Genomic DNA, 23,242 nt, shown 5'->3' on the forward strand with positions numbered 1-23,242 from the left:
CAGAATGGAATCTTGGGACCCTGGCCCACCCAGCCTTCTCAAGTCCCTCCCACTCCAGGACCCAAAAAGGTAAGCTTTCCTCAGGAAGAATTCTCCTCAGAGACTATATAATGAAAGTTTTACAAACTGACAAAATAACCAAAGCAAAAACATAAAACTGAGTAAAATTCTTTTTTTTCCTTCTTCTTTTAAAGACAGGGTCTCCTGTAGCCCTAGCTGGCCTAGAACTTTCTATGTAGACCAGGCTGGCCTTGCTCTCACAGAGAACCATTTGCTCTAGCCTCCCAAATGCTACACATCCAGCTGAGTCAGATTCTAACAATGACTATTCACTTGCTAAGGGCTGGAGAGATGGCTCAGCAGTTAAGAACACTGACTGTTCTTGCAGAAGACCTGGGTTCGAATCCCAGCACCCACATGGCAGCTAACCAGTGTCTGTAACTCCAGTTCCAGGGGATCTGATAGCCTCTTCTGTCCTCTGTAATGCACGACACAGGTGCGTTTACCTACATGCAGGTATAACAACTCATATACATAAATAAATATGAATAAAAGTTTTTTTTTTAAAGCTTATGTTAAATTAAGAGTATAAAGACATACTTTAGAATTTTACAAATAAATCTCAATGCTACACTGTACAAATTTCTTTACAAATAATGCCACTTCAAATATAGAAAACATCAACTTACTAAGTTAATGTTTTGTGACTACTGTCTTAACACTATTACCTGCCCCAACGCTGAAAAAGCTGGGAAACGTTTTGCTGAAATTCTACATACAACACTAGACCTGGTCACCAGGTCTAGCAGATAGCCAGGGCTCACCACACCACCATCAGTCACTGCTTACCAATGAGAAGATTCCGTTTCCAACAACCAACAGGATAGTGGGGACTGCTTCGTGAACAAGCTCCTAGAGGAAAGGGAAAACACATTACAGATCTTCAGTAACTGACTAAACCACACACCAATAAATAATCAAGGAAAAGACAGCAAATACTAAATCATCTATTATTCGAGTGAAAAAAAATATCTGAAAAGTCTGGGAAAAAATACTCCAAGCAGTACTGGTTCACTCTGAGAAGGGACCACCCGGGAAAAGGTAGGAGAAGCAGGTAAGAAGAGGGTGCAAGCAACACTTCACTTCTTTCCGACTACAAGTCTATTGTCAGGCAGACCAGAACAGAGAAACCCCACACTGAGCAGAGAAACATGAAGTAGAAAGGCTAAACAACAAATTCATGTTAACATTTCTTAAAGTATTAGTAGCATAGCAGTATCATAATTTAATTAAAACTCAAATTGCACCAGGCATGGTGGCCAGCCTGGTCTATGGAGTGAGTTCCAGACCAGTGGAACTATAGGGAGATCTAAGAAATTCGGGGCTATTATTTATATTAAATTCATCTATGCACATTTAAAAGCCCACCACTCTGGAGGTGGAGACAGAAGAAAGATTATTTTGAGGCTAGTTTGGGACCCTGACTCAAAATAATTTTTTAAAAATTTCACCAGATTGTCCTTGCTAGCTCAGCCTTAACTAATGATACTGTTCTCAGATGCTATCTCACAAGTAAAATACTCCCCCCTCCCCCACATAAAAACCCTTCACTCCTCATTCAAATACCTATCTAAACTCCTTTGTTTCTATCCAGGTCTTCTCAACCACACAGCCTGAGCCAGCACTCCTGAGCAGAACCCACCTCATGCTACCGGGCCTCTCATCAACTGCCTTCTCCAGTTAACTGTGGTCTCCCTAGTAACCCAGGACAAAGGGCCCAAATTCCACCTTTCTTTAAAGGGACAGCGACCTCCTTCCTGTCCAAACAGCTATAAAAGGCCATCATAATTACAAGATTACCAGGAAGAAAGTTATCCACAAAGGGCAAGTCTAAGAGTTCAGAAACTACTGGCTGGGCTGGGGCATAAGACCCTAGAGGTTATATGTCTAGCACCCAAAACCAAGCAACCACCAAAAATTCAGAAACTACTTTCTCAGAGTAGACTAGAAACAAATACCTGTATTTCACAACACTGAGTACTTAAAAAGGCAAAGGAATGACAACATTCTCAGGAATGAAAATCTTTTTAAAAGATTTAGTTTGTAGTTTTTGTAGTTGGAGATTCAGCTCATTGGTGGAAGGCTTACCTAGCAAGCCCAAGACCCTGGGTTGGATCCCCAGAATTAAAAAAAAAATAAAATAAAAATCCAACTCACACGTTAATTTGGAAAATCAGCATGTTTCTAAGGATGAGTTCTGAATATTAAATAAGAGTGAAGTTATTTATCCTAAGTAAAATGAGATAAAAGGCATTTGAAACACGATTTTATTTTGCATAACTGTTTTTGCAATTCTGTCAATTCAGCAAACTAAAAACTTACAAGTACTGAGGGGTAGGGAGGGTATGAGAAAGGCCAGTTCCAGGCCAGCCTGAACTATATTTATATAGGGAAACCATTTCACAAAACTAAGGGCTAGGATGTACCACAGTAGCGAACACTTGCCTAGCATGCACAAAGTTCTGAGTAACATCCCCAGCACTGTAAAATTAAAAAAAAAAAAAAAGATGATGAAATCTGCCAGAGACAGGCAGATCTTTGTGGGATTGAGGCCAGTGTGGTCTACAGGGAGACCCTGTCTTTAAAAAATAAAAATAAAAAAAAAAAGGGGCTGGAGAGATGGTTAAGCGGTTAAGAACACTGGTTGTTCTTGCAGAAGACCCGGGTTCGAATCCCAGCACCCACATGGCAGCTAACAACTGCCCTAACTCAAGTTCCAGGGGATCTAACAGCCTCTTCTGTCCTCCGTGGGCACTGCATGGCACGGGTGCACTTACCTACACGCAGGCAATACATGCATACACATAAAATAAAAATAATAAAATTAAAAAAAAAAGAGTTCCATTTCTAACACAACTTAGTGTAATTATACACACAGCACAACCCACGTAGAAAGTAGTCACAAAGCTGTAATCGCATCTTATTAACAATTTCTTTGCAGAGAAGAAAAGAATGGGAATTTCTGAGTATAGTAAAGGTACAGCTTTCTGTATTTGTTGTGTAACTGTTCGCCCACCCTTCTGGACAAGGTCTCACTCTCTAAGCTGCCATGGAACTAGCAATCCTATTGCTTAGTAGCCACTGGATCAGACACTAAGGGAATTTTTTTTCTTTAGCTAAAACAAACTTTCCTATTAACCAGAAATAGGCATAATGCAGTGAAATCTTCACATACATGGCTGGGAGATGGCTCAGTGGGAAGGGGTACTTGCTTTGCAAGCATGGAGATCTGAGTTCAAATCCCCAGTGCCCACACAAAAAGCTTGGCATGACTGCATGCACTAGTTACACACACTGGTAAGTGGAGACACGCAGCTCCAGAGAGCTCAATGGCCAGACAGTCTAGCTGGAAAGGCAAGCTGCAGTGAGAGCCTGTCTCAAGGTAGTAACATGGAGAACAAGAGGAAGATATGGCAAGCACATGGATACACATCACACAGGTGTATATGCCATATATATGCATGGGCCCGCATGCGTGCACGTATAAAACCAAGTATGGTGGCACACACTTATAATCCCAGCACTTTGGAAGGTGAGACAGGAAAACTGAAGGAAGTTCAAGGCCAACCAGGTCTCTGTTAACAGTGAGACACAGTCTCGAAAAAAACAAAAAAAAAGCTAGCATTTCCCAACAGTGCAGTTAAGGGCAGAGCCTCCTAACTGAGTCAATGCCAACCACAGTGAAAAGTAACATCAGAAGCAGGGTACATGGCTGACTAGCATTCTGAGGTGGCAGTGTTCAAAGCTTTTGATCTCAGCAAAATATACTCTTAAAAGCTGAGGGTTCCAAAGATCTTTTGTTTACGTAGAACATATTTAGTGCTATTTCTAAAAAGTTAAAGTTATTGTCGGGTGTGGTGGCGCATGCCTTTAATCCCAGCACTCCTGGGAGGCAGATCTCTGTGAGTTCGAGGCCAGCATGGTCTACGTAGTGAGTTCCAGGCCAGCTGGGGATACAGGGAGCCCCTGTCTCAAAAAAAAAAAAAAAAAAAAAAAAAGTATCAGGAAGTGACTGTTTCTATCTTGTGGGTCTTCACCTTAACAGGTGAGAGCAGATTCCCAAACATGCTTCTGCCCTATATAGTTTCTTTTTCCTTTTTTGTCTTTTTGAGACACGGTCTCCCTGTAGCCCCAGCTGGCCTGAACTTGCTATGCAGACCAGGCTGGCCTTGAACTCAGAGATCTGCCTGCCTCTGCCTCCCTTATGGTGGTACCTCCCTAGTGCTGGAATTAAAGGCGTGCACCACCACGCCCGGCATCCTTGTATGGTTTTGAGTGAGCTGTATGAAGAAAGCCCTGCCTTCTGGAGATATGCCATTCTTCTAGAAACTGTGGCTGTCTCATCAAAATCAGTGGCACTGTGGATTCTACAGTAGACTGAGGACTCCCATTTTCTTACATGAACCCACTGGCCTGTCTGGTACCATGTGAGTCTTTTACCCACTTACATATTCTGCCTACATGCATATGGGTCACTTACAAAGCACAGGCTCACAGAATTTCAGACTTAAAGACAGGTACTTGTAACAGCTTGGATCCCCTTAGAAATGTTTAATTGCTGGGACGCTATTGAGGTCACACTGGCAGATATGTTTCCAAATTCTAATTTTCTCTCCAAAGTATGAATTTTATATTTAGAGAGAAACCCTCAGTTGCTTTCCTTGGGACTCACATCATCCATATTGGAGAACATATCTACCAAACACTGAGCCTGACAGCTACAGTGTGTCCGCTCATCCATTTCCTCACGGGAAAGCTAAGCAGATGTACAGCTTAATAGACTCAACATTGTACAGCTTCTTTAAGGATATTCTTTTTAAAAAGCATTATTAGTTTTATTTTGTGTGTGTGTGTGTGTGTATTCATGTGTGTACACACGCCTGCAACAGCATGGGTGCAGAGACCAGAGGACAACTTCCAATAATCGGTTCTCTCCTCCCACCATATGGGTCCAGAGAACAGACTCAGGCTTGACAGCAAGCACCCTTCCTTGTGCTAAGCCATCTCTACCTGGCCTCAGTTGAGGACATTCTAAAAGGATGTATGTATGTATGTATGTATGTATTTATGTATGTATGTATGTATTTTACACACCCAGCCCACAGTGAGACCCACGTGTGGGTCCCTCACACGTGGCAGTTATCAGGGAGGCTCACCATGCTGGCCTACTAGTTCAGAAAGCTCTGACTCAGCTTGAGGGCAGGTTTCAGGGATCCCCCAGAAGCATGGAATATGCTTGTTGAAGTCTGACTACGACCGCTGGGGAGTGGTGGGGCATGTCTTTAATCCCAGCAGTAGGGAAGCAGAGGCAGGTGGATCTCTGTGAGTTTGAGGCCAGCCTAGCCTACATAGTGAGTTCCAGGCCAGCTGGGGCTACAGGGAAACCCTGTCTCAAAAAAGACCAAAAATAAATAAATAAATAAATAAAAAGAAGTCTGACTACATGCCATTTCTGTAATAGGTGACAGTGGGGATGTGCAAGACAGTAAGCAGAATCTCTGCGGCCCCCCACCTTCCTCAAAGGTGCTCTGTAGCCACCTCCACATTCTTTAGATTGCTCGATTTAGTCTAACATTATTGACCATTGCAAATTAGAAATTAAGAAAAACTTACTCTGTTAAAATTAAAATTAAGAAAAACTTACTCTGTTAAAATTAAAATTAAGAAAAACTTACTCTGTTAAAATTAAAATTAAGAAAAACTTACTCTGTTAATGTTAAAATATCACTTTAAAAACTGACCTTACAACTACTGTAATCTGAAGGCTCAACTGTTACTATTCTTCATTAAAAAAAAATTTAGCTCCACAAACCAGAATAACCTCTCAGCATAGGCTGAGTTACTTTGAAATGTGACAAATGACCACCATGAAGTGTCTAACACACGCCATGGCAACTGCAGAAATAATTATGACTCTTACACCCAAGTGCACATTTTGCCCCACTTGATGACAAAACGTTTTTTTTCAATTTTTATTTATTTTATGCATATGCGTATATTGCTTGCATGTAGGTAAGTGCACCCGTGTCATATAATGCCCGCGGAGGTCAGAAGAGGCTGTCGGATCCATTGAACTGGAGTTACGGACAGTTGTTAGCTGCCATGTGGGTGCTGGGATTCAAACCCGAGTCTTCTGCAAGAACAACCAGTGTTCTTAACCACTGAGCCATCTCTCCAGCCCCACAACGTGTTTTTAAAATACTTGATTGTAAAGCCGGGCGTGGTGGCGCATGCCTTTAATCCCAGCACTTGGGAGGCAGAGGCAAGCAGATCTCTGTGAGTTCAAGACCAGCCTGTCTACATAGTGAGTTCCAGGACAGCTGGGGCTACAGGGAGACCCTGTCTCAAAAAGACCCAAAACAAAACAAAACAAAACACACAAAAAAACTACTGTACGAGTATGAGTGTATTACCTGCATAGATATAAATGCACCCATGTTGTGCAATGCCTACAGAGATCAGAAGAGGGCACTGGATACCCTTAAACTGGAGTCACAAAGGGTTGCTAGTTGTCATGTTGGTGCTGGGATTTAAACCTGGGTCCTCTGCAAGAGCAGTCAATGCTCTTAACCACTGAGTCATCACTCAGGCCTGGCAAAACATATTTTATTTGTATATTTTATTATTTTCTATGTGTATGCCTGCATGTATTGAGTGCACCTGTTTAGTACAATGCTGTGGAGGTCAGAAGAGCATGTCAAATTCCCCTGGAACTGGAGTTAAGGACGGTTCTTAGCCACAATGGGAGTACTAGGAATCAAACCCCGGTCCTCCGCAAGAGCAGTCAGTGCTCTTAAGCACTGAGCCATCTCTCCAGCCCTGGCAAAAAATTAAAAAAATTTACTTAGCCAGGCATGGCGGTGCACACCATTAATTCCTGCACTTGGGAGGCAGAGGCAGGCAGGTCTCTGTTGAGTTCAAGGTCAGCTAGGGGCTGCAAGGAGACCCTGTCTCAAAAAGACCAAAAAAGTGCACCCATGTGTGCAATGCCCACGGAGGTCATAAGAGAGCACTGGATCCCCTGGAACCAGAGTTAATGGACAGTTGCCAGCCACCATGTGGGTGCTGGGAACTGAACCCAGTCCTGTGCGGCAGTCAGTGCTCTTTAACCAGTGAGCCATCTCTCCAACCCCAAACATAATGATCCTTAAACTTTCATTTCCCCTGAAATGATGGTCAAAGTGATTTTATTCTATTTTAGACAGGGTCTCATGTAGCCCAGGCTGCCCTCCAGCTCCCTATTTAACCATGATGACCTGCCTCCACTTCTTGAGTGCTGGGTGTTAAGATTATAGGCACCCTTCACCAAACCTGGTTTATGAAATGCCAGGGATAAATCCAGGGCCTTAGCACACTACCAATTGAGCTACATCCCTAGCCCCTTCAATTTTAATTTTGAAGCAATTCTAGCCTGTCAGTCTGAAGTTATATCCAATGCTGTAATAAAATCGTATTACTTAGCTCTAACGCAGATATTCTGCTGGTTATGACGGGTTGGGTCAGAGCTAACCCTTAGTTATGTTTTCTATTATAAGCTCTTCTGTCTGGGCAATCTTTGTTAAGTAGACGGGGGTGGGACTTAGAAGATGCTAAAGTTGTTTACTGAAAATGAAAAAAACGGTTGCCCAAGAAAGGACCTTTTTTTACAAGTATTTTTTATTTATTATTATTTTATGTGTATGAGTGTTACGTCTGCACGTAGGTAAGTGCACCCATGTTGTGCAATGCCCTCGGAGGACAGGCGAGGCTGTCGGATCCCCTGGAATTGGTGTTACGGACAGTTGTTAGCTGCTATGTGGGTGCTGAGATTTGAACTCGGCTCTTCTGCAAGAACAGCCAGTGTTCTTAACCTCTGAGCTATCTCTCCAAATCACAATGTTATTACATTATTCTGATGAAGTCAAAGGTGCCAACACAGTAAATTCACCATGAGGAAATCATGAGAGCGGGAAAAAACAAAAAAAAAAATCAAGCTGTTGCTTTAAACCTCAAACTTATTACTGCTTCATGGATGAACACATAGAGACAGTACAACTTGTCAAAATAAAAACTGCTCTGAGGACTGATGTCACATCAGCCAGGGCTCCAAGCCTTCTAGGATCACAGGGATTCCCTCCTATCCAGCTTCCAGTGCAAGCACAAGTTTTAAATTCGTTGGCAAATTTGGGCAGGACATTTCACTCTCCCGGTAGCGGCCAGGAAGTTGAAACCGAGTCTATCATCACCCTGTGTTCAGGGTGGGATACTAAGTCTCTTAAGCAGTGACTAGGCCAGGCTCCCCTCCTGTCTCTTCCACATTCCCAGAGACACTGCGACTCTGCATTGGTCACTGCTGCTCTTAGGTTACCCAGGACTCAGGGATTACTGCAAGTGCCATTTCTTGCATTCAATCAGGAAATTCGGTATCTGTGCAACAACTAGGCTGACTACCCAACAACGTGTGTGCACATGTGCATGGCTTGGAGGATCCGGTTCTTGATGTTTCCAGGGCACCCCTGAAAGCAAAGGGCATGAAATTCCTGGGTCCTGTTTATTTAGTTACTGTGGTCCTTAGGGACCTCTTCCTTCTCCACAGCAGGCACCCTGCATCTTTGTGTCTATATTGTCCAGGCTCCAAGCACACCCTGGCTGCCTGTGGGTCTAATACACTGCTCTCCACCCCCAGCACCTACGAGTTTACCTCCTGTTGTGGGCTTGCATCTTAGACACCTGTAAGACTGATTCTACAGCCTCAAATGAAGGGTGGCTTTACTATTACCCATCCCACTGTCCACGATGAAAGCACATTACTTTCTACAGTAAGTGCAAAGGGTCAGTCAACACACAATCCTGGTGCTGCTCCTATGCAGGCATCTACGGCCAAACAATGTTGTCTCGAGTCTCATGGCAATGGCAAGTTCCTAAGTCGAATCCTTTGGAGGATCATAAACTCAAACAGCACCTGCATGTTGTCAGAAAATCATTTGTCCCATATTTTTCCCAAAAGGCAAGAAATTGGTTGAGGGGCTGGAAAGATGACTCAGCAGTTAAGAGCACTGGCTGTTTTTTTTGTTGTGTGTGTTTTTTTTTTTTTTTGAGGCAGGGTCTCCCTGTAGCCCCAGCTGTTCTGGAACTCACTATATAGACCAGGCTGGCCTTGAATTCACAGAGATCTGCCTGCCTCTGCCTCCCTAGTGCTGGAATCAAAGGTATGCATGCCCTACCAAGCCTCTGCCTCCCAAGCGCTCGGATTAAAGGTGTGCGCCACCATGCCCAGCTAGCACTGGTTGTTTTTGAAGAGGCCTTAGTTTGGTTCCTAACACCCACCTGGCAGTTAACAAGCACCTATTACTCCAATTCCAGAGGACCTGATACCCTGTCTTCTGGCCTCCGTTAAGCATTGCATGACTCAGGTGAACTTACATCTGGCAAAACATTCATACACATAAAATATTATTTTTTTAATTAAAAAAGAAATTGGTTGAGACAATAAAAATAGTTCAAAGGCACTATTAGCATAAATGTGATTATTTTCCAAGAGTTTAGAGTCAGCTTTTTTCTTTTCTTTTTTGTCTTTTTGAGACAGGGTCTTTCCGGTAGCCCCAGCTGGCCTGGAACTCATTATGTAGATCAGGCTGGCCTTGAACTCACAGAGATCCACCTGCCTCTGCCTCCCTAGTGCTGGAATTAAAGGCGTGTGTGCACTACCAAGCCTGGCCCAAGAGTAAACTATTTTAAACTCATTCCAACAATAAGAGCACTTTCAATCACTTCGGGTAGCAGTGATCACTGAAGGATGGTCAGTCAGATCCCTAGATCAAAGCTGTCTGCTCTGCACTAAGGAAGCATGTGCCCTTTTCACTGTGACTCTGAGCAGAATATTCACATTGTTCTAGAAGCTGAGTGACAGCTTGTGCCACTTGAAGCGGAAGCAGATGGGAGAAGCCAGTTACTGCCAGATGAACCAGAGATTTACAAAAAGCATAAATGTTACCTTTCTCACTAGTTTCCATAAAAGATTTGTGTTAATATATGTAAGGGTGGATAATTTTAAATACAAGTGTTTTTAAATGAATAAATTTTAAATGTCTAAAGTTGTAATGTCAAACACAGCGAGCAGCAACACATAAACCATAAAAACAAAAGCTCTTTGGGGTGCCCAGGGATTTTTAGGGCATTTTTAAGAGTATAGAGACCCTGGTTTGGTTTCGGAGTAGATGCGTGGGGGTGTACACAGTGCATCCACACTCACTGGCTGCCTGTATGGGGCACTCTTTCCATCCATCCAGAACTCACAGACAGTGATAAGGGACTGCAGCACTACTGTCCAAAGGGACCCCACCTTTGCTCTCCTCATTCAGCTTCTGTCACTACTCAGAGGGGGTCGGCAGGACTTGCTACCTAAGTTCAGGCCAAAGCACAAAAGGCCTTTGGAAACTCAAGTCAGGAATTGTAATCCTGTTGAAATCTTCCTTTCCTTTCCTGGTACTGGCGGGAGCTAATGCATGTTTTTTGTTGTTGTTGTTGTTTTTTGGAGGGTGCTATGTGAGTTCATGCATGTAATGAAGTCCAGCACTGACGAGGGATTTCTGACACAACTAGTACTTACTCACCACCACAGGAGTGGAGACAGGTGACAAGAAGGCTAGGTCTCTACTAAAGACATCATAAGAAACCCAGATAATTCCTGGCTGGCGGGCTTTCCCAGGGACTAGGTCTCTGGATGCAGACTGCTACTACTATGTTCCATCCCCCACAGTCACAGCAAGGACTCTCCCAAGACATTTAGGGGTTAGTGGTTACCAACTGAGAGGTCGAGGCTCAGGGGCAAGTAAGTGTGAAAAGGTTGACTTGTTCAAACCTTCAGCCCTGGCTGCATTACAATCTCCTGTCTTAAATAGGGCCACACAGACCTCAGTTTCCTAAAGGGCTTTCTAAAACTCTCTGGGGTTAAGCAACAAACCAGCACCCACTTGACAAGTGTGCAACAAAGTGGTCAACACCAACCACCAAAATGGCAGTGTCCACATCCCCTAGAGAGTTTAGAGAACTATTTATCAAGAGCCTGTTCAATGTTGAGCACAGGGGACTAAGCAGGTGCCATGCCTGTTCACACAGGGAGATTGCTTCCCTTTGACTTAGACTAATTTATGAAGGTGCACACAGGCAAGTTTTCGCAAAAGGTAACTAGTTTGAAAAATTCATAAACATCAAGATACAGAAAACAATGCACCTCTCTAACATTCAGTACCACTCGGAAGGTTCCCAAACAGAGAAAAGAGCACTAGCACTCAGCCATGCAGTGTCACTCACACCTGTGCTCCTTCCTGAAGGCACGATATGGGCTCCTCACTGATATCATGTTCTATTTACATTTCTAATAGGTACTATCTCTTGATCAAAACACACTAAAGTCACCTTCATTTTGGAAAAAAACTGGTGGACCTTTTTATGGTATATTACAGATCATTTAAGTATCTCCATCAGCATATAAAAAACATACCCCCTAAAAGAAAAACATAACCCCAGTACTTACACACTTGATAAACAAAAGAGTACACATCTTATAAAATACACAGAAGAAAATCACCACCTAGGGATAAACTGTATAGGCACAACTACAGTTATTCTTTTTTAAAAAATGTGTGCCCAAAGGCCAGAAGAGGGCATCAGCTCTCTTGGAGATGTTGTTACAGGCCTTTTTTTTTTTTTTTTGAGACAGGGTCTCCCTATAGCCCCACCTGGCCTTGAACTCAGAGATCTGCCTGCCTCTGCTGCCCGAGTGCTGGAATTAAAGGCATGTGCCACCATGACAGGATGTTACAAGTAGTCCTGAGTGGGCAGATATTGGATACTGGGAAAGGAACTGTGGTCCTCTGAAGATTAGTAAATGCTCTTGACCACTGAGCCATCTTTCCTGCCCCCAGAACTGTTCTTTGAAAATATGTAGGACTGCCTACTTACCTACTGGTCAAAATGGCTACTCAGAAAATAAACTGAGGTCTGGTCAACAGGTGAACCTGAGCATTTAGACCAAAGGAGCACAATTCAGACTTTGAGCTTTGACCTCCTCTTTCCCAATGAGCACATTACTACTGACTGTTAATCATACAACCTTTGTAACTGAATCAACATGCATCATTTGACATCAGCCAAAGAGACTATTAGGTTTCTATTAAAGAAACTGTCATTTAACTAAAATTCATAAGGGAGGCTCCACTCTGGGAAACTTTCTTATTGGACTTCAGAGTTTACCAGGCACTGAGAAATGGGTCCCAAAACATGGGTCACTGTGCAGGGATCCAAAAGCAACACAGAAGCTACCATCATAGGACAAGTGTTTACCAAAATATGTTCTGCTAACAGGTCCTGCTAACAGAAGTATAGGACTTGGCGCTGCTCAAACAGGCAGAAGAGAATCACTCCTTGAGTTACTCAGCCCTGACTGGAGAATTAGGACTCTATAGCCTAGAAAAGGAGTACCTATCAGAGACCTGAGCATCACTCACAAGAGAAAAACCCCCCAACAACTCCTGTACACCAAGTCTCACCTGGACCCTAAGAGCCCCTGGCACACATCCTCTGCAAGCCATTGTGATGCTCACACATGCACTGTGTGCCAGGAAGAAAGCACTGGTCACCTCCGGGGCGGGAGCAGCCAATTACACAACTTTTGTTAACTTGTGCCCTTCCTCATCTGCACACAATGACTTTGCCTGACACAAACTCCATTTAGCCGAGGGCTAACAAGGGGCATCTTTCTGTGGAAAACTAAACACACACAGCATTCTAAAACAAGACCACGCGGCATCAACACGCACCTGGCACCGACATGGGAAAGAGGCCACGAAAGCCAGAGCAACACCCAGGCCCTAATCCACGTTCAGCGCGGGCTGACCTTCCGGAAGGCCTTTCTCCGGGGCCCGTCTGTAAACGCCGACACCAGCGTCCAGGCCTGTCCTACCACAAAGGCCGAGGGCTGCGGGCGGGCAGCGCCGACTGCACGCCAGGGCCAGAACCAGCTCTGCGCCCCCCCAACTCCCCGTGACTCCGACACTGGACGCAGGTGGCCCGCCCGCCATGCTCCGGAGGGACCCGCCGCCCAGGGCCGCGCAGGGCCCGCGAGCCGCGACGCCATCTTCTCGGCGCGGCACTGTTGCCGCGGCTCCGGAGCGCGGCCGGCTCGACGCCCGCCCCCTTCCGCGGGACGGAGCACTCACCGCGGCCGCCAGGGTCCAGGAGCCATTTCCCGAGCTGTCGCCGGGCTGGAGCGGAGGCCGACGAGACGACCGGCCTAGAGCGGCTGCCCGCGCAACGAACGGAAGGAACGCAGCAAATCACCGAGACGCACCGCGGCTAGAGCGGCCATACGCGCCCCCCCCACGCGCATGCGCCGCCTCCCGCCACCACCGGAAGAGCCCCGAGCGTTCGCTCTCCCGGGTCGGCGCGGTCTGACAGAAATCCGACTGCTTCCCGCGCCCCCACCCCAGAGAAGAAAGCTGGGGGCTTGCGTCTCCCAGGAGTCCCTCGGGCCACCCGGGACAGCACTCTGGCCAGCATTTCCCTTTGAAGGCCCCGCGTGCCGTTCTGCACCACAGCTCACTGGGCCTCACGGAGGCGCGTGCAGGACCGCGAGGGGCGTCGGCCCAGCAGGGCTCCCAGAACTTGACCCCGCGTCGCTCGGTGCCAGAAACAGCCTCCCCACTTCCACTCCCTCTTCAGAAATACGGATTAGGAGCCGGGCGTGCACACGAGAGGGCCAGACCTCCAGACGGTTTGGTTTACGGCCAAATGTTAAACCTTCCCCGGACATTGTATAACTTGGCCCCCAATAATTCAGAAAAGGGGCGAGGAGCCGCTACTCCTTAACAGCTCCGTGAATACTGGCCAATTGCCCTGAGGACAATTAACACCAGGACGTATTGCTTTCCACTAGGGCGGCCAGCTTCTGCTTTATGCATACACACACTCCTTGGAGGTAAACAGAGACGTGCCCCAGTCCTACAGCACCTCACCCAGTGAAGCTCCCGTCCAGGAGCCAGGGACTTAACCAGCTCCTGCTCCCCCACCTCCCGCCCCCTGGAATATGACTGGCTTCAAATGCTGAGATCCACTTTATGGCTCCTCCAGGGAGGAGCCCACCCTAATTCCTCAACTGCCCTTTAGTCTGGGCAGCTTTTTACCTTCAGATGTGCAACCAGACAGGCAGGGTTTCGAGGAGCTTAACTGTCTGCAGAACGGAGGGCCACACTAACAGCCAAGGTGAAAGTATAAGACGCTTGAATACAGAAGGCTTGAGGGACTTTAAATGGAGCAAAACAATGGGGGCTGGAGAGATGGCTCAACAGTTAAGAGCAATGGCTGTTCTTGCAGTCAGTTTCCAGCACCCATAGATACACACACAGCAAGATTCCTTTGGACGATGCCCACTTACAATAATCTGCCCCGCCTGTGCTCCTCCCCAATCGACCAAAAACAAAAACAAACACAAACAAACAAACCCAGAAGTGCAGCAGACTCGAAATTTGGTTGGTGGGGCTGAAGTGCGTGCATGCCTGTGACCCAGCACTTGAGGCTGAAGCAGAAGGGCGAGTTCCAGGGCAACACTGGCTATTGACATTTTACCGTGTTGTACAGTGAAATCCCGTCTCTAAACACCGCCAAAATCCCACTGGGTCCCAAAAGAAAACACCAGGTCAGCAGCCTAGGTAATGGTCAATGGTCGACTTCAGTATGTAAGGTGCCCTGGGTCCTTAAGGCGCATAAGAGACCACCTACAAAGGAGTCTGTGGGCTCCAGACCAGTCAGGGTATGAGGAGATATGGCAAAGTGGAGATAAGACTAAAAAGAGCTGAGCCAAGGTAGGCCATCATCCTCTTCCTTCCCTAGGCCCCAGTTCCAATACCCACCAGACAGGGCTTGTCTCAAGCGGATCCCTGCAGACAGGTTCAGGGCAGTGAGTACATCTGTGCTTGGCCACCTACACCTGGCAACAGACTCATCCACAGAGGCCACCCTGCTCTATCCTCTTTCCCCAGGTTCAGGCACAGAAGTCACACTAACAAGGTGTATGAACAGACAGGTAATTATGACACAATCCCCTTCTCCAGAGAGTGCAGATGCCTAGAAAAGACAAACAGCACAACCCTCCCTCAGCATAGCAGGGTCTTTGGTTTCCAAAGACCCTAACCCAGGATACCAACACTCATGGATGCTGAAGTTCCTTAATATAAATTGATTGGTTATTTGCATAGAACCTGGACAAATCCTCACATAAAACACCTGATACAATGTAAATGCTACATAAATGAATGTTTAGGGAGTAAGGACAAGAAATAAGCCTGCACTTGTTTAGTATGGATGCACACTCCTATGTGTGCATGTCCACACATACACACACACACACACACACGAGAAGGGGGAGGGAAGAGGGGGGGCAGAGATAGACTTTCCATGTAGCATAGACGGCCTAGAATTAAAGATCTTCCTGCCTTGGAAGTTGCTTATGCTACGAGGCCTAGCTCCAGAATATTTCTGATCCATAGCGAATTGAATCTACAGCCAGAAAACGTGGATACAATGGGGGTGGGGGAGATGATTATATTTTCTTATTTCTAAGAAGAGCTTCGATCTCTGGTTTTTGGCCGTTTGATTTTGTTTTGCTTTTTGGATGAATCTTCATTCTATTTATACCATATAAAACAAGGTACCACACAAACTTTTAGCCAGGCGTGGTGGTGTACACCTGTAATCCCAACACTCAGGAGGCGGAGGCAGATAGATCTCTGTGAGTTCAAGGCCAGCCTGGTCTACATGGTGAGTTCCAAGTCTTTGGTTCCCCTTTAAGAAAACGTTAGGCTCCAATTCTCAGCAGAGCTTTGTCCGGTAGTAGGATGAATGCTAAACCCCACCTGGTGGAGAGTACCAATACCATCAGCCCAGGAAGCTTCAGTGGCACTGCCCACCAAGGGAACTGGTGTTGGCTGTGTTTCTGGCCAGCCATCTCAGTAGAAGAGCAGAAAGGACAGTTAGCTAAAACGGGCTAACCCAACAGAAATACATAGAGGAGCTCCTGGCCAGCTCCGACTACACTAGAAAAACCTTGTATCAAAAAAAAAGGGGGGGGGGCTAGAGAGAGAGCTCAGAAATTGCACAAGACCCAGGTTCAGTTCCCAGCATCCACATGGCAAGCTCATAACCATCAGTAACTCCAGTTCCAGGAAATCTGACACTCTCTTCTGGCCTCCATTGGTTTACATACATGTAGGCAAAATACTCATGCAAATAAATTTCTTAAAAAAAAAATTTTTTTTTTGGTCTTTTTGAGACAGGGTCTCCCTGTAGCCCTAGCTGGCCTGGATTCCCTATGGAGACCAGGCTGGCCTTGAACTCACAGAGATCCACCTGCCTCTGCCTCCCAACTGCTGGGATTAAAGGCATGAGCCACCACGCCCGGCTTAATTTCTAAAATGTTTTAAAAACCACAATCTCTATAATAAAAGTTACTTCCTTCCAACAGAAATAAGCATTTAAAGAGTAAATGTGGGGCTGGGACGTTGCTCTGGTACAGCTTGCCTAGAATATGCAAGGTTGAACCTCCATTATGGGGCAAACATGAGAGGGTGAAAAAAGACAAAGGGGCTGGAGAGAGATGGCTCAGCGATTAAGAACACTGGTTGTTCTTGCAGAGGACTTGGATTTGAATCCCAGGACCCACGTGGCAGCTAACAACTGTCCACAACGCCAGTCCCAAGGGATTCGACAGCTTCTGACCTCTGCAGGCATTGCATGACACAGGTGCCCTTACCTACATGCAGGCAATATATGCATACACATAAAAATAATAAAAATATTTAAAATAAAAAAAAAGACAAAGAACAAGCTGCCAGGTGGGGGTTGGCCCTGTAAGATCAACACATGGGAGGCTGAGACAGGAGGACTGCCACACGTTCCACACCAGGCCAGCCTTTCCCATAGACTCTGCCTCAAAGACAAAAAGCAAAACCTCCCTCATAGCTATTCATGTCCCAGTCAGACACCGGATCACAACAGCTATTCTTACATAAAAGAAGTATACAGTTACAGCTATGCAAAATGTGTATACATAGATAATTTATTATTTAAATTAAACATGTCAAATCCAGGACTGGAATGATAGCTCAGAGGTTAACAATACACTTTAATCCCAGCACTTGGGGGCAGAGGCAGGCCAACCTGGGCTATTATATAGTGAGACCCTGTCTCAAGGAGGGAAGAAGGAAGAAAGGGAAGGAAAGGAGGTCTTCCAGGGGACCCTAGCTTTGTTCCTAGCACCCACATTGGATGGCACAAAACCACCTATAACTCCAGCTCCAGGAGATCTTACAGCTCTTCTAAGGGACACCAGCAGACACATGGCATACACTCATAAACCTGTACTCAAGAGGCAGAGGAAGATCTGTACGCTCAAAGCAAGTCTGGCCTACATAAATGAGTTACAGGCCAGGCTTCATCCAAAACCAAACAAAACCAAATCCCAAATTAGTAAGTGCACATTCTTAAATCCTGACTAGCCAGCTCTGAAAGGCTTTCCTACAAGCCTGGAGGATTGTCTGGATCCCCCAGCATTTGTTCCAAGTAACAATATGCTGGACCCAATTTATGACCCAAAGTCAGGAGGAGTTAAAGGTGTTTTGTTCTGTTTTTGAGACAGGGTCTCCCTGTAGCCCCAGCTGTCCTGGAACTCACTATGTAGACCAGGCTGGCCTTGAACTCATAGAGATCCACCCGCCTCTGCCTCCCGAGTGCTGGGATTAAAGGCATGCACCACCACGCCCAGCGTTAAAGGTTTAAAAAAAAAAAAAAAAAAAAAAAATCATGAAAAACCTTACCTAATACCCAACCAATAAGAATCTATAATTAGAATATGAGGAAGAGGGACAGGTGTGACTGACCATACCACAGAATCCCCACTGAAGGTGCTTTATGGAGTCTTGGCCTATAACCAACACTCAGTGACAAGTTCAAGAAAATTCCTTACGCCTAACATCTCTGCTAAGAAGCTTTAAAGACATGCCTTGAAAAGTCAAGTCTTTGGAAACTGGCATCACCCATTTACCATCTGCTTATACTATTGTTGATTCTGAGAAGCAAGAAGCAGTAGTCAGCTCAGAAAGGATCCTGAAAAGTCAGAGTTGGCTTTACAGATCTTTCCTGCAGAAGCCAGGGACTCCAGGACGCAAAGGTCTGTAATCTTTTTATGTTGAAAGCAAAATAAAAACATCCATAGAAATAATGTGGTTGTGTAAAACAAATCCAGTATCCTGGTTTCTGAACACTGATCTAACAAAGTGCTCTATATTTTATCTTCAAAGTGCTTTTCTCTAAAACTTGTTAAATCTGGGGCTGGAGAGATGGCTTGATGATTGAGAGCACTGACTGCTCTTGCAGAGGACCAGGGTTCGATTCCCAGCACCCATATGGCAACTGTGAACCGGCCTCAACTCCAGTTTTGGGGGAAGCCGAGGCCCTCTTCTGACCTTCGAGGTCATGCAGGCAATTCATACACATAAAATTAAAAAATTAAAAAAAAAAAACTTGTTAAATCTGATTGTTTATGGAGTGCAGGGACTGACTTCACTAGGGATTCGCCTATGCCGGGCAAGTGCTCTGTCACTAAGCACTACCTCAGCCGCTTTATAATGTTGCTTCAAATTTTAGTTTAAAACTTTATCGTGTGTGTACAATATACATACTACCAGAACAGGTCAGAGGACAACTTTGTAGCGTCCTCTCCTTCCACCTTTATACAGGTTCCCAGGATCTAGACTTCAGGTCACCAGGCATATATAGTTGGGCAGCAAGCAACTTTGGCAGCTAAGCCATCTCACTGGACCATGCTCTTGTAATCCATTTACTTCTAGCACCCCTCTTTTTAGAGTACTGCTATTCTCAAAATGAAACAACTTCCAAGTCCTGCCTTGGCTTACAGAATAGTGGTACCCTCCTACCGCAGGATGGGATCCTATGACTTCTCTCCTGTAGGCCTTCCTCCTGGACATAGGAGGTTCAGCTAGTCTTGGTCAGTTTCGTGACTGTCCCAGAAGGTAGCTAATATGGCCCCGTCCCTGGACATACCCACTTCTTTCCTACTCTCCTACATCCTTGGTGCCTCTGAACATAAGGATCTTCAAAGCTCTGCCCCACTTTCCTGTCTGTTCCACACGTGCTGTGGCAATCAAGCACACTGACCCCTACTGTGTCTAGAGCCCCACACACACACTTCAACTGCTCCCTAGAACCTCCTTCTATGCCTCAAATACATTTCAAAATCTAATTGAAAAATGAGCTCATAGGAATGGGAAGATGGCTCACCAGATGACTGCTGGGGCTTGCTGGTCACCAGCCTAGCTTCAGGTCCACTGAGAAACCAAGTCACAAGGGGCTAAGGTGCTGGTCACTAGCCCAGCTTCAGGTCCACTGAGAAACCAAGTCACAAGGGGCTAAGGTGGAGTTGATAGAGCAGGACACCCAACATCTCTGGCCTTTGTGCCACACGCCCACACATAAAGAAAAATATTAGTGTTTATCTCAGGAAAGGTCCTTGGTGCAGCTTACTCATTTAGTCCCTCATCTACTCAACAGATTCACAGGAAGCACCTACTGTGTACTGAACACTCAGCTATTACCTGATATGCCGTAGTCAGTACATGAAAACCTTGCTTTTCTTTTATTTGTATACATGTTCATGTGTAAACATGTGCAGATGCAAAAGTACAGCTGTGTGTGGAGGCCAGAGGCTGATACTGGGTGTCTTCCTCAATCTTCACCTTATTTTTGAGAAGGACCCTTTACTGAACCTGGAGCTCACCAATTCATCTATATTGGCTGGCCAGCATGCCCCAGGAATCCTGTCTGCCTCCCCAGTACTGGGGTTACAAACACAAGCTAGGGCCAGGCTTTTACACAAACGGATCAAACTCAGGTCCCCATGTCTGTGCAGTGAGAACTTTAATATGGAGCCATCTCCCCACCCCAGTAAACATTACATTTTGTGTTTTGTTTTTGTTTTGAGACAGGGTCTCACTATGCAGACTAGGCTGGCTTTGAACTCTGTCTGCCTGCCTCTACTTTCCAAGTGCTGATTAAAGGAATGCACCACAACACCAGGTTGAACCTTACACTATGATATATTATCAGACATCAGTGACACAAAGTAGTGTCAAGAGCCATGAAAAGGTGGTTTAAAACCCAGTTTCTTTCCTTATTAAGTCTTGTGTGTATGAGTTTTGTCTGCATGTATGTAAGTGCACCATGTGCATACAATGCCTGTGGGAAGCCAGAAGAGGGTGTTGGAGCCCCTAGAACTGGAGTTAGACACAGTTGTTAGCTGCCATGTGAGTGCTATGAACGTTCCAGGGGTACTTTGCGAGAGCAGCTACTGCTTGTAACCACTGAATCATCTCCCCAGCCCCATAAAATCCAGTTTCTGTGAGTTGTCACCCAAATGGAGCTGCGTAACTGAATGGGGGGAGGGGTGTTCATGAAAAATTTGGCAACAGTAAAAGGTTTCTAAACATGCAAAAAACAAAAACTAATTTTAAAAAGTCAAACAAAACAAATCTGAGGTATTTCTGGGAGGGTTACCCATGTTGCATCGATTAACTACAATCTTGGTTCTTTTCAAAGATTTATTTTTATTACTTTTAATTATGTGTGTGTGTGTGTGTGTGTGTGCCTGCAGAATCCAGAAGAGGGTGTCAGATCCCCAATAAATGCATTTATAGATGAGTATGATCTACCAGGGAACCAAACCAGGATCCTCTGCAAGAGCACTACTGAGCTGTTGGGAGTTGCTGACTTGAGTTTATAAATAAATAAACTTTTTGAGACAGGGTTTCTGTAGCTCCAGCTAGCCTGGAACTCACTATGTAGACCAGGCTGGCAGAGATCCGCCTGCCTCTGCTTGAGTTCCAGCTTTGGCTTTGGAAAAAAAAAAAAAAAAAAAAAAAAAAATCAAGGCTGGGTGTGGCAGTGTCTTTATTTCCAGCATTGGAACTCGAGAAGCAGGGGCAGAGCAGAGGGATCTCTGAGTTTGAGGCCAGTATATAGTAAGATCTCATCTTTACTTAAAAAAAAAAGGGGGGGGAGGTGGTGGCACATGCCTTTAATCCCAGCACTTGGGAGGCAGAGGCAGGCGAATCTCTGAGTTCCAGGCCAGCTGGGGCTACAGGGCAACCCTGTCTCAAAAAAACCAAAACCAAAAAAAAGAAAATTGCTTTAAAATAAAATAAATTTATATTATCAGCTAATGTCTGACTGATATACCCAGAGTCACCTAAAAAAATTTCTCAGGCAAAAAGGTGTTATGTTTAAGAAGTCCTGGTTTAGAATACCACCTGAGCACAAGGAGAGACACAGATCACTGATGTTTAGGAAGGGAGTCTCAAGGAAGCCCCAGCAGCTGAGGGAAGCATTTCACATAACCCAGCCCCCTGAGAAGCACAAGTTAGGATGATGAGAACAGAAAGGAAGACTTTTAGCTGGATTTACACTAGGTAGACAATTGGGGAGTGCCTGAGGGTATGACAAGGACAGGGAACGGGAGAGAAGGTAAGGTAAGAGCATGTGTGGCACATGTTGGGAAAGACGTTGTGGTAATCCAAGCAGCAAAGATGCTGGGCTCAAGGTTAAGTGGCTGAGAAACACTAAAGGGCCAGTTTGTAGGGAGGAGAACAGAGAAGGAAGAGCAGCCCTTGGCGCTGGCTGGCTGTGCTACTAATCCATCATCCAGATGCACTGAAGTAGGGAGTAGTAGTCCACTCCCTCCCTTAGGATATCGGCTTCAGGCTCTGGCACACTTTCGAGGTGATATCCAACAACTTTACTCAGGGTTAAGCACTACAAAGTTTGCTGCTATCTACTGCAGTGCACCTGCCTCCTTTTAAACAGCTTTAGTCAGAACTTTGGACCTGCAAATTTAGCTCATTCAGTTAATGGAAAATGTTCATAGCCAGTGATCACTGTTCAACATAACAGCTAAATTAGATTTATTTTCAATGATTAGGTCAGAGCTTGCTTTCCCCTGACAGGGCTCACTTTTAAGCAATCACACCCAACCCTAAACCCAGACTTCTAAACTTTCCAACCCCAAGCATTCCAGAATCTTTTAGCATTAAGACTGAGTTTGCATTCCCTTTCAGCAGACAATACGCGCGTAAACATGCAAATATCCATTTACCACCTACAGTCAGGCAGTTCCCCAGGGCCCCCCAAGTCGTACCCAGCCCCGAGGCACCGCAGGCTCTCAGGACCACCCCGAGGCCCAGAGCCAAGAGTTGGGGGTGCCTTCTTTCCACCCCATCCCCTCCATCTCCTCCCCCGGGCAGGGATCCTCAGCGTCGGCGATCCAGGACAGGGGTCTCCACCAGGGTTCCGAGCGTACGCACCTAAGGGCAGGGATCCCCTCCTTGAATGCCCCAGAAGAAGAGGGTCACCTCGGTGTGTGCTCCCCCTGCTCCTCGGGTGGCAGGGAGTCCCCACCGAGAGCGCCCTTGGAACAGGGAGTCACTTCCGTGAGCGAGCGCCCCGGGAGTAGGGCGTCCCCACCGACGCCCTGAAGCGGGGAGACCACTCCGCGCCCCAGGGCAGGGTCTCCGCCGTCCGCTCCGAGCACGGCTGTGACGGTCGCTCTAGGCAGGGCCCCTGGCTCTGACGCTGACCGGGCCTCGATTATAACGTCCGCCGATAGAGCCCTAAGGAGCGCGCCCTCGTCCGGAGGCCTAGCCTGGGCCTTGGGGACTCGAGCCCGGCGCGCCACACAGGCCAGGGAACGCCCTCCTCAGCTAGGGCATCCGGGCCTTCCCACCCCTCCCCACGCTCCCCGGCCTCACACAGACGACAGGAAAGGGGCTGGGACCTTCGCCGCGGACTCAGTGGACTCGTCTCTTCCATTCGGGCGCTAGCACTCTGGACGCGGAAGCCCCTGCGGCAGCCATCTCACGCAGAAGTGGCAGCGAACCTCAGCCTTTTGACTCTCGCGCCAACCCGTAGAACTAGGGCACCGCCAAGTAGTAGTGCGCAAGAACGGAAGCTGAGGCCCTGACTTCCGGTGGGCGGACGCCCCGCCCCTGCGCAGGGGGACTCCATTGGCTGCGTGTTCGAATGATCTCGCGAGAGGCGCCTGAGGGGGCGGCCGCCGGTGTGCGTGCCTCCCTCCCTCCCT

General features: G+C 46.4%; 1 protein-coding gene across 4 annotated transcripts in view; it reads right to left on the minus strand.

The window, feature by feature from the left end:
- Positions 1–23,175, minus strand: part of Dido1 (death inducer-obliterator 1) — a 56,416-nt gene extending 33,241 nt beyond the window's left edge. Inside the window, exons 1-2 of one of the 4 annotated variants that reach the window (XM_029568439.1) lie at positions 22,937–23,175; positions 850–912 (exon numbers count right to left, since the gene is read on the minus strand). The gene's annotated coding sequence lies outside the window, so the exon portion shown is untranslated. Of the gene's footprint in view, positions 1–849; positions 913–13,259; positions 13,419–22,466; positions 22,857–22,910 lie in introns of those variants that run through there. The other 3 variants (XM_029568441.1, XM_029568440.1, XM_008843251.3) reach the window with 3 other exon arrangements.
- Between the last annotated feature and the right edge of the window lie 67 nt (positions 23,176–23,242).

Source organism: Nannospalax galili, unplaced genomic scaffold (genome assembly GCF_000622305.1).
Source record: "Nannospalax galili isolate Female #2095 unplaced genomic scaffold, S.galili_v1.0 scaffold160, whole genome shotgun sequence".
Taxonomy (NCBI): Eukaryota; Metazoa; Chordata; class Mammalia; order Rodentia; family Spalacidae; genus Nannospalax; species Nannospalax galili.